Here is an 18,700-nt window from a genome sequence, read left to right as displayed (position 1 = left end):
TACTGAATCTAAAAATGCTTTGTGTGGTCCTACACATAAACATTGTCGGATCTGCAGATTCTTTGTATTGCTATTTTTAGTTTCACCATCGATGCCATATAAATAAAACACTAAACTCATCTAAGCATGGGTATAATCAATTAATCAATGTCTTTATTTATGGAGCATTTCTCATCCACAGCAAGGGCAACACAAAACGCTAAACACAAGATAAAAACATGAGGCAATAAAAACAAACTGATAAATAAAGAACTAATGAGACAAATATGGCTAAGTATGGAAAAATGAAAAAAAAAAAATGAAACAATGTAGCTAACAGAGTTGACATTGGTTTGAAGGACCGTATATATATATATATATATATATATATATATATATATATATATATATATATATATATATATATATATATATATATATATATATATCAATAATGTTAAATATTTTTGAGAATAAATTCTAAAATCCTGATAAAAGTGCTGAAAACTAGGATCACAAACTATAAAAAGTACATAAATACAAGCTAGATTTATTTCAAGCAACTCACTAATTCCTTTGTTCTTTTGTTGGGTTAACTCTAAATGGTTGCAAAAAAAGCAAAAAAAAAAACTGAACATGGTTAGAACCCCACACAGTTTATGGATAATTTCAAAAATGCAAACGCAAGTGAAGCAGGTCAATCTGGAATGGATAGATTTCAGTTTTTTGAGTACCACTACATATAATGTCTTGATTTGCGAAACAACCACAAGATCCGCTACTACTGCCAAGAATAACTGGCAACCAGAGACACAGAAGATGGATCAAGTCACGCCATGGCAAACCACAAATGAACTTGCTTCACTGGTATCATGCACTTTGTACCGTGTTTCATGTACATATGCCAGTACATTTGTAAATAAACTGTATGAATGCTGTCCTGACGTGGCACATAATTTAGACAACAGCAGCAGAATACAAATGTACATGTAGTGAACATGTGCAGATATTAATCAAGTAAAAACTTTGATAGATACAATATAAGCAGTGCGGTACCAATTTAATGCTGCTGCAGGGAGTTTTGAGAAAACCGTGGACCTAGTCTAAAAAATTTGAACAAGCAGACCTCACAGGTCCCTCCCCCTTGCTTTATGATACAGCCGTTTTCCTTTAATATAGAATAACCACTGAACTGTTTTATCTGAAGCTCTACATACATATTACTGAGGTGCACACCTAACACCACATATTTAAGAAACATTATTTTGCAGAATGCAACAATGCCATGCAATTACTGTCCATGAAGTTTAGCCATGCTTACTGAAGGCGGAACAAAACACATACAGATTCATTTAAATGACCCATTTTATTTGCCTTGCAGTCTGAAATATTCTTAAATTCATTCTTCATGCAGTATTTTTCTCTTTCATCTTGACTGTCTCAAATTCTCCAGATCTCTTGATCACAGCTGATTTTTTTTTCTGTCTTTACAGTCTTCACAGTTCACCCTACACCTCTCCAGGCCAAACTCCTCCCGGAGACAGTGACGTCTTTTGTGTCTTTCACTCGTTGCTCACATAACAGCTCGACTACAAATTGAATGAACAAAGGAGCTTGCCGAGCTTTGAAGCAGCAGTCCATGATTCTTGACCACCTCCAGAGACAATGCAGAGGTGCCAGAGAGTGCAGTTCCTTGCTTGTTTTCAAAGCAAATTAATCTCTACAGGTCATCATGCCAGAATACACACTTTCCAGCTTGAATATCCAAATTTACAGTCTTGGAAAATATTTAATTTCCAATCAAAACCCTTTTATACAAAACAGTACATAATTGTGTTTAATATTTAGTGACTAAAAATATGTTTAAGCCAATGGGTTTAAACATCTACTTAGTCATTAAATTAATTGTAGTAACGTAACAAAAGCTTGGTCCCAAATCTGTTTCCTTTAACTCTTACTTCACCTCCAAAGGAATGTTGGTAAAGATAATTCAAAAAGACTGAAAACACTTTTGACTAAGTTGTACCGTGGATCTCACTGAAGCTACAGATGTTTAAAAATAACAACATAAGCAGTGCTTTACTTTGCCAAGTGCAATTTCCTTGCATTTCTTTTATTTTAGTTAATAATAAATTAATTTCCAGTGATAGAACTTAAAAAAAATTATTGAAAAAGGATTTTTGTATCTTGATCTTTTTCATGCTTTGTCACTGTGTAACAAAAATCTTCAAAGTATTTCAATGGGAGTTTCTTATAGATAAACAAAAAGTAGAAGTGGATGGTGAATGGTACATTATTTATTTATTTTATTTTTAGCATGCTTTTATATTTACTGTACAGCCAGTTGATTTCAGAAGACACCTAATTAGATAATCAATGTCACGATCTCCAGATGTTTGGGTTTTGATTTCCTTTGGTCTTTATGTTTTCTGTATTTTCTTGCTTATTTTTGTTCATCTAACATGTTGTCACATTGGTTCGTTCCTTTATTCAGTTTCCTGTGTATTCTTGTTTATTCCCCTTAGGTTAGTTTTTTACTTCTTCCAATTGTTTCATTTCCTTGCATCTTCTCATGCTTCTCTAGCTTCTCATGTCAATCAGCCTCCCTTCCTCAGCACCCCTGTGCTCCATTTTGCCCCAGCTACTTTGTCTGATCTCTTGATTAACTTACATGTATTCAATGTCATCCTCCACTTGTCCCTCGGTATATCAGCTGTTTGTCGCTGTTTCTCATTGGAGCCTTCCTTTACCGCGTGTTACTGTTCTTTTTTTCCCCCATGTTACCAACTGTTCTTTATCTCCTTGCACTTTCTGTACTCTTCATGTCATTCTGTAGGTTTTTACCTTTTAATATATTAAACATTCCTTCATGCCACTTCCGGAATCCTGTGTGCTGTTTCCAGCATCCAAACCACAAACTCTGACAATAGAGCGAACCTTTGTCTAAATTAACCTCAATATAAATGCAACTGTTCTGTGAAGACCTCCGATGTTTTGTTAGACATTAGTTACATTAGTGACAGGATAGAGCACAACTCTAAACCTAACAAGACATGGCCATGGTACCTTTGGATGAGCTACAGAGATCTACGCACACCTTATATGGGACAATATACTTGACAGCTATTAGTGGTACACTTCACAAATCTCACCTTTTTTGAAGAGTGGCAGGAAGAAAGGCATTGTTAAAACACATTGCTAAAAGCTATAGTATTACTTACAGTTTGCCACAAAGCATGTAGGGGACAGAACAAAATTGTGGACTAAGGTATTTTGATCTGAAGACACCAAAATCAAAGTTTTTTGGCATCCATGCAAAGTACATATGGCAGAAAACTAACTACTCAGCACCCTCAACACACCATCCTAATAGTGAAAATCTGGGTGACAGCATAATGTTACAGGGATGCCTCTCAGCAGCATGAACAGGGAAGTCAGTACGAGTTGCTGGGAAGAAGGAGGGGGCTAACCAGGGCATATCCTAGAAGACATCTCAGTAAGATGATGAGACATCTCACTAAGAGATGTCTTCTAGATATCCTAGAAGACATCTCACTAAGGACACAGTTTCAGCTTTCAGTAGGACAACAACCTCAAAGATAGATCTAGAGCTGTAATGCAAGAGTTTAGGCATATTCATGAGGGGTGCAATTGTACACAAAAAATGTAGGTACCTTGGTTTTAAACCAGAATCGAAAATGGTAAATATTGTTTAGATATTTCTTTAGGATATAAAGATATTCTAGTGTATGAGTTGTACTTGAATGCACCGTTAAAGCATAGCTTTTTTTTCTCAGGGATTCCTCTCAATACCACTCTTGTGTGATGTTGTTGCATGATGTATTATGCTGTGCAACATTTTGGGCTGGTTATAAGGTGACAGGCACCTGATTTGGACTTTAGCTCTTTGTCCAGTACCAGTGCTGTTTAAATTTGGCTTGAGTAAGCTGTGTTGCTTATTGCTGTTGAAAATGTTGACATAATTACTGCTTTGGACCACCCTACTTCCTCGATTGTCACTGTGTCCGAACGGGAAACCTTGGTGTTCTCAAACAGCACATAGTGGTAGCTGAGTTGTTTACTGCATGTTTTGTTTTGTTTTGCTGTTGCTTTTTAAAGCAGTGCAATGGAACGTCACACTTAGTTCTGCACATAAACATTGTGCACACGTTCAGGTTCACAACAACTCAATGTTTGTTTTTAACCTGAAAGAGCTCTGGTGAAAATCTCTGGTACAAATTTACGTACCGTTACACACCTAATATTATTATTTTTTAAATTGTCTAAGTAGTAAGTGCAAACATAAATCCATTTGAGAATTTGTGGGGACTATAAAATGTACTGTTTACAGATTCCCACTTCATCCAATTAGATGGAGCTTGCAGATTATGCCTTTGGTCAAAAATATTGTAGTCTCTAGCTGTACAAAGCTGTTAGAGACATATCCTGAATGAAATGTAAGGTAGATTTTGTTAGGGGAGAAACATACATGTACATTTTACCATGGTAAAATAGTAGTTATGCAAATCACAGTACACAACATTGTATTTGTAAAAATCAATAAAAAAAACGTGGTTTTCCATGTCAATTTGCTTTACATTCACACATTTGTGCTATTTTGTGCTGGTCTGTGATACAAAAACTCTGATCGCAATAAACTAGAATGAATTTTATTAACATGGCAAAATATTAAAAAGTTCAAGCAGTATGAATACTTTTGCAAGGCACTATTTTTTCCAGTTAGGACTTCTGTTTCAAATTGATCGAATATTCAAGCTTTCAGATTGAATTTCAGCCAAAGGCCAAAAAGTGAAAATTCTCACCACTTAGAAAATTCAGACAGATGTTATCACAGCTGTCCTTCAGATACTGTTGAGATACATCACACAATTAAATGCCTTTCTAAGACAATTTGTCTAGACCTTGTAAGCCCCTTCTCAGATAAATTAAAACATTGCAAAATGAGCTAAGTGCAAGAAATTATACAGACTTGCTATCTCTATAATTACAGTGTTTTGACATTAGCTAGATGTAGAAACGACTATATTTTAATGTTGTGGGGATCTTATCTGCAGATGTAAGGACTACATTCATTTAGACTGATATACTCAAAAATACATGTTTTTTTCTGAGTTTTGGAAGTGTCCTGAATAAAAAAGACAATTTAGTGTTACTTGTTTTGGATATCATGACGGTTTAGATTTTTTTCTGGACATTATTAAAGTTTTTCTTTACATTTTCGTCTTTTGCTATTTTGTCTGTTTACACAGTAACATATTCTGCATATTTTCTTCAAAATGCAAAGACTGTTGGAAAAACTCCTCAACTATAGCATCAGACTTCCACAACATATGCAACATAATACTTAAAAACCTTCTACATATTCCCTGTCCATCTTGTTTTTTTTCATTACTATAAAATATGTGTAACTCTGTCCGTGTTTTTGCCACTGTCATGCTTAAATTTCCCCATTTTGGGACAACAAAGGGATTTCTTATCTTAAACATTTACCAGTTTAGACATGTGTGTGACCACTTGGCCTTGACACACTCAAACAAAATCCCTGCTGTCATGAGGGCTATATCATCACTTTTTTAAAACGTCAATCTGGAAGTCAGCATGAAATTTGAACTGAACGGTTATTTTGGATGCCTCAATTTTTTGATATGGTTTTGCCAATTTCTTGGCCACAAGTCAATTCTCTGTGTTACCCATACACCTGCCCCCAAAAAAGTAAACATTATTTCATGGAGAGGTACATCAGCGGCTGTTTTTTCTTATATTATCTATTTTAAGATTACTTAAATATCTTTTTCCTTGTCTTTTTTCTTGTAATGTTGGGGAGCCAGCATATCTATTCTATTCTATTCTATTCTATTCTATTTAAAATTACAAAGGCAAAGGTGAATAACCTATTTAAAAACATGTATTCCTTGGTCTTCTGTCAAAAGTGCATGATATGCACAAGGCTCTAAATAAGAGAAATCAGAGACAGTAACCAAGAACTCATCACAAAATCACACTGCAGAGTTTTTGTTAAAATAAAACTACCATCTCCAGGATATGTCCAGCTGAATGCTTCAGTATTACCTAATACTGTAACTTGTTGAGGTTAATATTATTCCCTCCACCCTTTCATGCCAGCAAATCCGTGTTGAGCATCCTTTCTGAACCCCAAACCTGAAAGAAATACTATTTTTCAGCCTTTCTCAACCTCAGCCTTCAAAAGCCATTGTAGAGGTTTTATTGCTGCTTGCGGATTTTGGATCCTGCGCTTTTTATTCAGGAGCAAAGCTGTTGAAGAGGAGATGTGGTGACAGGCACAGAGCAAGCAGTAATAACCCAAACAACGGCGCAGTCAGTTCTTCAGTTCTCACCCTCTGTTTTGCCGAGTCACCAAACAGCTTCCTGCAGGAGAGCTGTGTGCGGTAGCGTATACTGACCTAACTTCTCCAGGTCTCTGTGGTCTTTGAAAGTTTACAACTTGCACATATACACCAAAAAAGAGCATTCTGCCGCTGCTTCATCAATAGATAATTAACGTGTTTTATTCACAGTCAAACACGAGCTACTTCAAAGGAGATACTCAAGCACCATTTCCTCTAAGTTGGAGAGCAGCCATTTTGACAATCAGTTAAATTATTAAAGAGTTAGCCTTTTTGAAGAAGTTATATATTAAGAATGTACTGCTTTTTTATTTGTCAGATATTATTGATATATGTGAAATCAAGAGAAACAACAACATTAAAAATGATTGTCCCTTTCTTGAGTTATTTTGACACCTCGCTTACTTCAGACTCTAATTGTCAAGTTACACCACAGACCAGAAGTTTGGAAGCTTAAAATATGATAAAGTCATTGGTATAATTTGCAATTAAATAAACTGGATTTTTGATCATGCTATAGAATACTTTTTGCATTACACATCATATTTTATGTTTTCTCTTGGTCTTATCAACAGCATGGCATATATACAATATAAAAACTAATTAGCATTGAAGTTGTGACTTTTCTCAAACTTAAAATTAAGCCCTGTTTGCTTTTGTTAATATTCATTTAGCAATTGTCTGATAACATCAGTGTATAACTGTAGGTAAATTGAGGAAAACGATGCAAATAAATTGATGCACAGGAGTAAACATCCTGCTTCCAAAGCACTCACGCTGGTTTTTAAGAAATGCATTGTGAACAGGAACTAAGTTGCCTCCTGATGATTGCCCTGTTTAAGTGTTACATGTTGGGCATAGTCTGTTTGCATTATCTTTGTTCAAATATTTGTTGCGCATACACAGCTGGTAAGTTTGATGGGTACTTTACAGGAAGGTTCAGATGTTTAGAAGTGGGATTATTTTAAGAGGTCATAAATTGTCAGTATCTTCCCTGCTGTTTTAGTGGCTTAACGTTCCAGTTTCACTTTGATGAAAGTGACATTAAATTTGGAGTGAACAGATAGTTGAAGCAGGACTGGAATTAAAGGAGATTTCTGTAATCCTAAAAGTTAAAGTGTTGGAGGAGCATACAGTAGATACCTCAGTATTCACATGGACAACAGACTGGACAGGAGCCATCTACAAGAAGGGACAGAGATGTCTGTATTTTCTGAGTAAGCTTAGGTCCTTCAGTTTTTGGAGCAAGATGCAGCATATCTTCCATAAGTCTGTTGTGGAGAGTGTGATATTTTCTGCCATCTCCTCTTGGGGTAGCAGCATCAGAGCCAGTGACTGGAAATGGCTCAACAAACTAATAAAGATGACATGCTTTGTTTTGGAAGGATTCCAAACAAGGATTCTTCATAAAATGAAGAACATTACGAACAACCCTGAGCATCTTCTTCATCAGGCTGTCATTCAACTACAGAGCGTCTTCAGTCAGAGGCTTCCTCTGAGCCACTGTAAGACAGACCGCTACAGAAGATCCTCCTTGCCAACAGCCCTTGGCATCCACAACGCCTCTTTGATAAAACCTCTATATTATGAGTTACAACAACATTTAATTTCTCTTTTGGATTAATAAAGGCTGTTCGAATTTAATTGAATTGAAAACAACTCTAATTGTCTAATGCTTGTTCATGCCATCCCAAGCGTTAGTTTGAGTCTGAACCAAGGTTTTTCTAATTGATTGATATTGAAATCCATGAATAAACTTAACTCCAGAATCTTAGTATTGTTGTACTATTTTCATGCATAATCCTCCACATTTATTGGCTCCTGCCATAAACATATCGACGCCTGCCATAAACATGTGCAAAAAAACTAACATGACAAATCTAACATGACAGTGGAAGCTCAGCCTTCTATGTCACAGTTTCAGTTGTTTTATATTTTATTTTTATTTTTGTGTGTGTGTTCCTTGTCTTGGCAGCTTAGAGAAACAGCATGGTGAGAGTGATTGCTATGCAGTGTCTAATAAGATATTTCTGCTGCTGCACGGTCGTATTACTGAAACTGATGGTAAAACAGGTCATATCTGCTTCACAGAGCATATTGCAAAGGCCACAGCAATTATATCATCTTAAAAGAATAAATGCCAAAGACACAGAGAGAAAAAAATTACAACAACAACAGTAATAATTATTATTATCTCTCTGAGTATAGATTTGGGCAACTTTAGGAGAGTGCCTATTTCCTTGTAACCATTTCCTGAATGTTCCCTTGCCTTTCCCATTTTGAAGAGTGTCTAAGAGAAAAGGGTGGGTGTTACATTATATTTAAACCCCAATGAAACATAAATGTGTGGCTTACTAATTAGAAGTAGTGAGATCCTTTGATTCATTTTAAAAAAAAAAGTACAGAATAAATAATATAAAAATAAAATAAGCATAAAAATAAAAACAATAGGAATGAGATTATGGGAATGTGACAAAGAATTAAGTTATTTTAAGCATTTTTGAACCTCTTTATCAGGGATGCCTTTAAACATGACGAGCATTGTGTGCTTTTTCAATTTGTGCAAAACAATTGATCAGTTTTGGAAGCCTAGGTGGGGTAAAGAACCTGAGTCTGAACCTTGCATTCTTGTCTTGTTTTTTTACGGCTCCCCATAATACTTCATCTGACCTGAGGTGACTACACAGCTGTCAGAAACAGTGATAAATTCTCGTCTGCTGGCTTTGTGTCGGGGATTACACCGCAGACTGATTTATGAATACGGCCAAACCACATTTATATGTCATCTTCCATTTGACATGAGAGGAGCATAATTGGAATTTGTTGCCTGCCCTCTGAGACACATTACCCACTAAAAAGAATAAGAAATGGCTTTTTTTCAAGGGGCTGGCAAAATGGTGGCGATATTTAATGTTCAGGTTTGGTTTTGATTTGTGAACCGAAACTGAACTCAGTGATCCTATGAGTAAAATCTAGCAAAAGTATTATTTTCCCTTGAACCTTTTTTTAAATTTCACATCAAGTACCTTTATGTGATACACCAACACAAAAGCGCTGCATAAAAATGAAGTGCAAGAAAAAAGGATATACGGTTTTATAAAATGTATGAAATGCCAGTTACCCGGATACCGCTAAATAAAAGCCAGTGCAATCACTCAGAACTCACCTAATTAGTAGCCATCCTCCACCTGTGTGTAATATATAAACTCAGCATAGATACAGTTGTTCTGTGAATGCCTCACAAGGTTTTGTGAACAAACAATATCGTGGAGGCCAAGGAATTCGAACAGGTCAGAGATAAAGTTGTGGAGAAGCTTAGAGCAGATTAGGAAACAATATCCCAAACTTTGACCATCACATACAGTACTGCTCAAGCCGTCATCTGGATTTGAAGGTATGGTTCAACTGCTAACCTATCAAGACATGGCCATCCAAATAAATCGATAGCCAAAAAGATCAATATTCAGAAAGAAAAGAGCCAAGAGGCTCATAGTAACTCTGGAGGGGCTGCAGAGCTCCTGATCAGGGTGAAAAACGTTGTCTACGTTAAACCTATAAGTATTGACTATCATAAACATGTCCTTTATTTTATAGTGATAAAAAAGCTGTTCTTAAAAGTAAGCCATAAAGAAGTCCTGTTTGTGGTTAGCCAGGAACCACATTGGTCTCCTATGAGGCCTGTGGTGATTCAAATCTGAATTGAGCCAGTGAGGGACAAGGCAGCCTACAAACAATGTAAACAGAGAGGGTGGGGCGAGGGGGCATGCTTTAAATTGGACCCAGAGTCTCCTGGAGAATAATTAATGTGACATTTCCCTGACATTTAGTCAGAGGTATGGCAGAGGAGCCTGGAGAAGGAGCAAAGGAAGGGAAGACATGATCCGCTGAGGGAAACGAAACACAGAGCCGAGCGAAAATGGCAGCAATGCTAGTGTTGCTTCTGAAAATCCTGACAAATGTCTGAGCTTCTACTCACCCTCCTGTTAGTCATTAAAGTACAGGAACATAGCAGAAGTGTAATTACACACACAAACAGATAGAGCGAGAGAGAGAAAGAGAGAGAGAGAGAAACATAAATAGACTGATGTTCAATAGCCACTACTTCAGTGATGATAAAACTTTACTTTTGTTGCTTGGTGACCGTTTGTTCTGTGCACATCTCTTCTGTCCGCCATCTGTTTACGGGCTGCTGCGTTCCCATCTCTGGATCAGGATAATTGATGATCTAACACTGAATCTGTGGTTGCAGCTGGACCACTCAACAAGCCCACAGTTGCCTATTAAAACTACCTAAGGAAACACATCAACCCCTATCAATGCTTTTAGTAGCGTGGTCTGTGGTTTCATGTTGCCCTTTTAAGCTAATTAGGAATTGATAAACACGGCTTCTTGTTCAGTGGAGGTTGCTCTGTTTATGCGGCAGGATATCCTAAACTGTAGAGCGGCATCATTTGAACCCAAATCCGAGACATGAGTGGAATGAAAATGTCGTTTGGAATATTTTTGGCATCCCTGCAAAAGATGTGTGAAAAGCGTTAAAGCTTTAGTTGGTAATCCGGTTCAGAAACACTTTTTGTTATACTGGGTAAAAACGCCCTTTCATCCTGAAAGTGGTCAATACATTATGTATTCAGAAAAAGGAGGTTAAAAAATCGATCTCTATGGGAGCGGCGGGCCTGTAAAAACTACCAATTTGTCAGAGTTTTGGTCCTGCTCTCATCACCTTCTGTCCCTCAGGTTGCAGGGGTATCTCCTTATCTATTGGTTGTCCCACATGCCAATTATTCTGATGCTCTCACGTAACGCCAGTGTGCGCCCGTTCCTTGTTAGCTTCCTCTTGCTGACTGTGCATGCGCACTTCTAAGGTTTATGTATACGGTTAGCTTAGCGGTTATCTTCAGTGTTCATTGTAGCTCTGCTGCTCTCACCGTATACTTTGAACGAGGCGGACAGTCGCAAGACGCAAACCAGGTACAAGTTTATGAGAAGAAGAGGAAGGCCTGAGCAGAAAGCAATAAGACCAGAGTGAATTTGGGAGATTTTTGTTTCATGCAATCCCCGTGTGGAGCAGAAGAGCGGGTATGAAGGTCTTGCACATGCGCAGATATTCAAAAAGGGACTTGGGGTAACTTCTGGAAAAATCGGCAACTCTACCTTTAAAATGAATTCATCCTTTATTTTAAAGGCGGAATCTTAAACTGAAAAACATCAATTATTGAAGAGCAGATAAAGAGTTTCACATTAAGAATTAATATTTTTTTCACTGCACAAACAAGTGGGTATGGTCAGAGAATGGATGGTACTACAGGTGTTAATGCTTTGTACAACAACCTTTAGCTTGTCGGACAGCACTCAGTCTTCTCTTATAATATTTAACAAGGTTGGGAGCATCCAACAAGTCCTATGTTCTGTTCTGTACACCTCAAGAAGCTTGTATTCTACAGGATTTTGGTCTGGGGACCAAGATGGCCATGGAAGAAGGTTATGTTGGTTTGCCCATATTGATCATTATCTGGCTGATGACCCATTTCTAGCTTTCTAGAAAAGACCACCAGATTTTCATTTAAATTCTCCTGGCATTTCAGAACACCCCAACAAACGTCCTGAAGCCTTTACACCCCGCACAGGTTACCAGTCCATCACAGCGTTATGCTTCATTCTAAGTAAAACAAACAAAACTATGTTATTTTATTATTTTAATTGTGTTTGTGTTCTAACAATGTACATTGTAGGTTTATTATTTTTGCTTTCATTATCTGTCGCTAAGGAGGCCAGTTTCAGTGGAGTTGTTTCAAAGAGACATAATAATAGGAGTGAGGAGGAGAACGAGGAGCAGGAACCACCTAAAAAACAATGCCAGGAACAGGTGCAGGGCAGGGTTGGTAATAGGTGTTTGCATTGAATTATATAAAAAGGATTGCAGTCCAAATCAGGGCTTTTTTTTTTTTTTTACATCTTCTAGCAATAGGCTGAAAAGATTGACTAATTTTAGTTCTAGCTTGTATTGGAAGGTATACCTGTAAGTTAATATTTGCTTTGATATATATGTGCAGGTGAGCATGGGGCGCTCTGAGGGGTTTTCGCCCGGGAGTAATTCAATGTAGAACCACCACTGGCGAGGGCGTGTGGGGGTACATTTGACCAATTTCCCAAATGTTTGTAGCCAATCAGAGTGAAGTCAACTAGGTAGAGCCACATTTCGTCACCGTACCCAACTCTTTTTACTGAGGAAGGAAATCTGGCCTGCCAAAACAACCCCTTACAAAAAGGCAAAACAAAATTTATGAAATTCTTTGGAGAATTTACATATGCAGCAATTTAAACTACATTAAATAGTTTATACAGTAATGTCACAGTGAGCTATATCTCATTATAGTTGTAAAAACTTTTTTTCACCAATGTAGCTGCATGATAAATCACAATGTTCCCAGGTAGCAGTTTCGTGATAGTTGGGAGTCTTCTCTGTTTTGTTTTGGCAACACTTTTATTAGTTGCATTACAGAGCATTGCATGATGCTCACATAAGCCACTTCCCGTCTGCAGCTAGCCTTGTTAACAAAGCACAGGTCCCCCAATGACACTTTCCCCTATGCTCCATGTATGTAAATGTGCATTTGTACTATATATATATATATATATATATTCTAAGTAAAACAAACTTAGAATATAGGCTCTACCTAGGCTCTACCTAGTTGACTCTCTCTCTCTCTCTATACAGAGAGAGAGAGAAAGAGAGGGAGAAAGATTTGTAACATTATGTAACATTATGCAGTAGAAGAATATTATTTTTTTCAAAGCTTTTCACATATTTTTATTTGTGGGAACAGTTATAAACTAAATACCAATAGCAATATGGCTTAGTGGCCTAATGTGATCAGAGAGTGAATATATTCATCTATGAACAGATAATGAGATTAGGATTTGGAGAAAACAGTGTGCAAAAGCAAACTGGATCATTGTTCATATGAGAGAGCCTTACTCATTGTACTTAAGCACTACAAAGTGCTTTTCACTGATATTTTTGTTAAACTCAAGGCTTGAGGATGTGCGAACTGAGAAGGCGATGGATGGTCCACTCGAGGTGGTCATTTCCTTTTCTTTTTTTTTTAGACTACCACATTTCCTTCAGTGTAATGCGATAAACATTGATTTTGCATTTCTTTGATTCTTCTGAAGAAGATGTTCCCCTCACAGACATGCAGCACTTTTCTCAGTTTGTTTACAACTGAAAGCAGGCAGTCCTCCTGAATCTTTACTGCAAAACATTAGCCGGCTACAAATTGCAAATTGTTTAATTTCCATTTCCTGTGCAATGCAAGCTGTAGGGCAAAACAATGCACTGCATTTGCCTTGAAAAGAAAAAAGGAGCTGGAAACAATTTGCTCTTTGATTCCTCATAAATATCTGACCTTGAAGACATGATCAAAGGTTTTTTTTTCATGTTAACACAAAGGCTTGAATAACAGGTTTGTCGGGAATGGCCAGAAGAAAAAAAGAATCTTCTCTGGACTGAGGGCGAGCACAGCCAACAAAAAGATAAAGGCATAAAGTATAGTTGTGCGAAGAACAGAATTACTTTGTCATTAGCAGTAAAAAAACAACAAAAAAAACAATTGAGGCTTTTTCAACCAAGCTCTGCTTCATATCAAAACACAGCAACATGTGCTTCAGTTTAAAGCAGCTGCTTAGTGTTTTAAATGCATCACTTAGAAAGTGCTCGAGCAACATGGCCTGACTGCTTATCTCATATTAACTGAATGAATCATGAGCTAAGCACAACTACAGACTAACCTTTGTTTCTGCCCTGACTTTCCTCTTTATTAGAAAATGTAAGGTCAAAACTATTTCATTAATAAAAAATATGCTTCTGACATGAACTCATGTCATTATCTGTCTTTTCTAACTAATTCTGGTTATCACATTTTTTGCACAAGTACAGACATTATTTGTATATAATTCTATATATGTGTGAATTTTTATGTTTTCTTCTGTGTGCATAACAATTCTGCAATACGGAAGAAATAAACAGAGCTTTTTTTTTTTACATAGGAGCAGGCTGATGGAGATTTGATATGCCCATTACAGGAGATACGGATAATGATTTTCATATTATGTTTTGATGAGATGGTAATTAAGATGGCTAATCGCTGCACATTCACACAGTCAAGATATGTTCTTCAGGAATGATAGCAGAGAGTGAGAATTTCTAAATAATACATTTCAAATCCTCCACGATTCCTTTTACACCATGTGAACATTTAAATATGCTTGTAGACGTAGTAATAATAATAATAATAACAATAACAACATCTCATTAAGAAAAACAAATGTATTTTAAATTACTGTCCTTACTTTAGCTACATTAAACTAGTTGTGAATTGACAGTGAATTTCAAGATTACGCAACCCTCTCAATATGTAATGTTTTTATGATGTTTTAAAAATAATAATTTCCAGACTTTTCGCACATTTAATGTGACATGTATATTGAGAACCAAGAAACAAAGTTGTTCATTGGAGTAAAAGTATGAAAAACACTATACTAACCACCACCACATTTCACAATGGGTATGGCATTCTTAAGGTAAAGATTTCTAGTTTGGTACGTTTTTCCACAAGTCTTTGGGAGATTTTAGCCAGGCCTGAATGTTTACTTTGAAAAAAAAAAAAAACTTCTATCTTTCAACCCTACTCCTTAGTGTCATTCTGCACAGGTCTTTGTGTTTTGGTTCTCACTTGATATGGCGTATGGATTATTTTGCGTGTTTTATTTTTCATTTATTTTGGTCCATTCTTTGTATATATATATATATATATATATATATATATATATATATATATATATATATATATATATATATATATATATATATATATACAGGCCATTTACAATTTTACCATTTAAATGTAGAAAAAGTAAAAAAATCATTTATCTTGATCACATTTTTTATATTTCTTATACTGGGTTTTTAACTAGCCTTACCTCTTCCTATGTGCAGGTATATGCATGCATGCATATATATGTATGCATATATATGTTTATATTTGTGTCTTTATATATTTTTAAAAAGGCTGCAGACACATCCTCTTGTACATATTGCTCTTGTTCTTACTTTGTGCCTCTTGTCCTTACTTATCCCTGTGAAGTGTTTTGTTATATATATAGTAGTTTGCAGTTTTTGACTAAACTATGACTACTACACGAACGTTGGAAACTGAAGTCAAATTCCTTGTTTGCGCCCACAAACTTGGCGAACAAAGTTCTGATTCTCATTCTGATACTTTGATTCTCTGAGGTCCACGTTAGATAAAATGTTGGTATGGAACTCAAATGTTAACTTAATAGATAACTACCTGGCTAATTACCTCCTGACTAAAAAGTTCATAAAATTGCGCATACTAAGTATCTGCACGAAAGGAGTTGGGAAAATTTGTACCCTTACTGTTGAGCATCAACGTTTCTCACTACAAAGAGGTGGAATGTTATGTATGTGAAAAATAAGAATAAACAATGAGAAGTCTGGATGTTTGATTTAAGCATTCTCCACATCTTGACAAGTTTGGAAAAAAGAAGAATGTATGTATGAAAAATTATTGGGTTTCCAAACGTATCCATCTATCCATCCATCTTTGCATCCATCTGTGTATCCATCCAGTCATTGATCCATCCATCCATCCATCCATCTTTGCATCCATCTGTGTATCCATCCAGTCATTGATCTTTGCATCTTTGCATCCATCTGTGTATCCATCCATCCATCCATCCATCCATCCATCCATCCATCCATCCATCCATCCATCCATCCATCCATCCATCCATCCATCCATCCATCCATCCATCCATCCATGCATCTATCAGCACTGACTAATAAGCTTATTACCACATCTGCTAAATGAGGAAAAAAAAGAAATTATCAAGCAGCTCATTTAGAAAAACAATACTTCTGTTTTTCTCTGCATCTAACAGCAGCTATCTATCTTCACCTCTTTATTTCAGTCATATTAGATCCTCAACTGTGCACAGCCACATAAAAGACTGTTATTCTGAGCACAGGGATTTTATAGAATGACTCTTTGCTACGTTTTAATACTTAGCTTCATAAAAACAAGTTTAGAAATGCACATCAGCACTGATGCCTTTGAAGCACCATGTTTATGAAGCATTACAATTACATTTTAGGTCAGACATTTCCAACTCACACATTAAAAATTCAGAGCACACAACAGAACTCACATCAAATATAAAAAGTGGGAGAGTGCTTTTCTAAGGTAAAGAGGATGGATCTGTGAAAGTGGCAAAGCTTAGTTTTATATAGTAAAAGAAAAAGATAACATATAACTGCATAACTATCACAGGGCAATCTAACACCCTGATTTTGGTAAACACCATACTGAAAGTTATTGCATTTGATTTAGGTTCTTGGCAGAAGGATGGAACTAAAATTACACCCTGTCATCCCCACACATTAAAGTGCAAAGCCAGGATGGCTGCAAGTTGTTTTTTTTACTAGAACAAAAATATGTAGGGAGCCAAATATCAAACCCAGAATTATTCAAAAGTGTATTAATTAAAGGCCAACACTGACATTTCTGATCCGTTTTCAAACATTTTTTCACATTAAGTGTGATAATGGTGCATAACACTATGTTCAATCAAGGGTTGAGGGAAACAGTCTTAAAACAGTTACTGAGTAAGCAATCTAAGAGACACTTTGGAGACAGTCTGATGAGTCTGAGGGCAATGCCAACATTTTTCAGCTAGTCTGCTGTTGGATATCCAAAGATTAATTAAAAGATGCCAAGATATCCATCCAAAAGCCAAATGTGAACACAGATAAGGGTGGAAAAGCTGACAAATGGGTTTCATTACTGCTCCACAATGCCACTTTTGAGCACCTATATTCAGGTATATCTCACTTAAAAAGAATTTGGTGAAAAGTGAATTTACTTCTGTAATTCATTTCAGTAAATTATACTTATTCTGTTCGGACCGTTGTGTGTTTGGTTTTGGTTGTCATTTATATTTTTATGTTTGTTTTTGATCATCTCTGAGTTTTTTATTCTGTTGTTTATTATTGTCATTAGGGTTTTTCCAGACAGGTGAATTATTTGTGTTGAGTTTCTTGGTTGATTCTTGTGCTCTTTGTGCATTTAGATTTTTTTCTCTTAGATTTGTTAGTCTTTTCCCCTTGATTTGTAGTTAATAATTAACCTTCTTCAGTCTCTCTGTTTTGCTCTCATCCACAGCTGTTCCACATCACTCACATGAATCCAATGTCATTCTCCACCCTTACCTCAGTAAATGAGTTGATTGGTTTTCATCGTTCAGTACTGATTCCTGCCATTATGCTACCCATACTCCATATCCTGCTCTCCTTTTGATTCTCTAGTAAATTCTATTTATTTATTATTTAAAACTGCTAATTTCTATCACTCTCTGCCACTTTTGGGTATCATGACACATATAGATTTATGATTAAAGATTTTGATGGCTATGGCTTACAGCTAATGAAAACCCCAAATTCTTAAGATTTTAATCTTAGATAAGACCAATAAAAAAATATTTTAAACAAGGAAATGTTGGCCTGCTGAAGAGTGTGTCCATGTACTGTACAGTAAATGTGCTCAATATTTGGTTGGGGCTCATTTTGCATAAATTACTGCATCAGTGTGGTGTGGCATTAATATGATCCCTCTGAGGCACTCCTGAGGTGTTAAGAAAATCCAGGCTGCTTTAATAGCAGCCTTCAGGTTATCTGCATTGCTGGACCTGGTGTCTCTCATCTTCCTCTTGGCAACATTTGAATATACTCACTTCAAGGTTACACTTATCCCTGTTCCATGAGCACCTTTCTTCTACCATTGTTTCTCTTCCACTCCACCTTCTACAAACATACTGGGATGCAGACCTCTGTGGACAGCCAAGTTCTTTAGCAATTACTTTCCTTATTTTTGTATTGAAAATCATATTATTACTGTTATATTATATTCCACTCGTATTTTCTCACAAACTATTTTTTTGTTTTCATTAGCTGTAAGCCATAATCACTGGAATGAAGAAAAAATACATCACAATGTGTGTAATGAATCGCTACATATGTAGCGATATCTGAAATAAGTTAACTTTTCCACGAATTTCTAGTTTACTGACCTGCAAAACCTGCTTAAACTTGCTTTTTCAAGACTTCACTCAAAAAGCTTAAGAAAACATGCTCACATCCAAATATATGTTAATTAAAATTACCTATTAGCATTTCTAATGTGTCTATTGAATAAAGCAGTCCATCACATATTTACTACTGCCTTCTAACATGCCAAATATTATATGGCAAATGC

General features: G+C 36.2%; 1 protein-coding gene across 5 annotated transcripts in view; it reads right to left on the bottom strand.

Moving 5' to 3' along the window:
* The window catches only part of kcnb1 (potassium voltage-gated channel, Shab-related subfamily, member 1), a 53,712-nt gene that overhangs the window by 30,150 nt on the left and 4,862 nt on the right, over nt 1-18,700 (bottom strand). The gene's annotated exons all lie outside the window — the stretch shown is intronic.

This window comes from Fundulus heteroclitus, chromosome 20 (assembly GCF_011125445.2).
Source record: "Fundulus heteroclitus isolate FHET01 chromosome 20, MU-UCD_Fhet_4.1, whole genome shotgun sequence".
In the NCBI taxonomy this organism is placed as follows: Eukaryota; Metazoa; Chordata; class Actinopteri; order Cyprinodontiformes; family Fundulidae; genus Fundulus; species Fundulus heteroclitus.
This window is presented reverse-complemented; position numbering and strand designations above follow the sequence as displayed.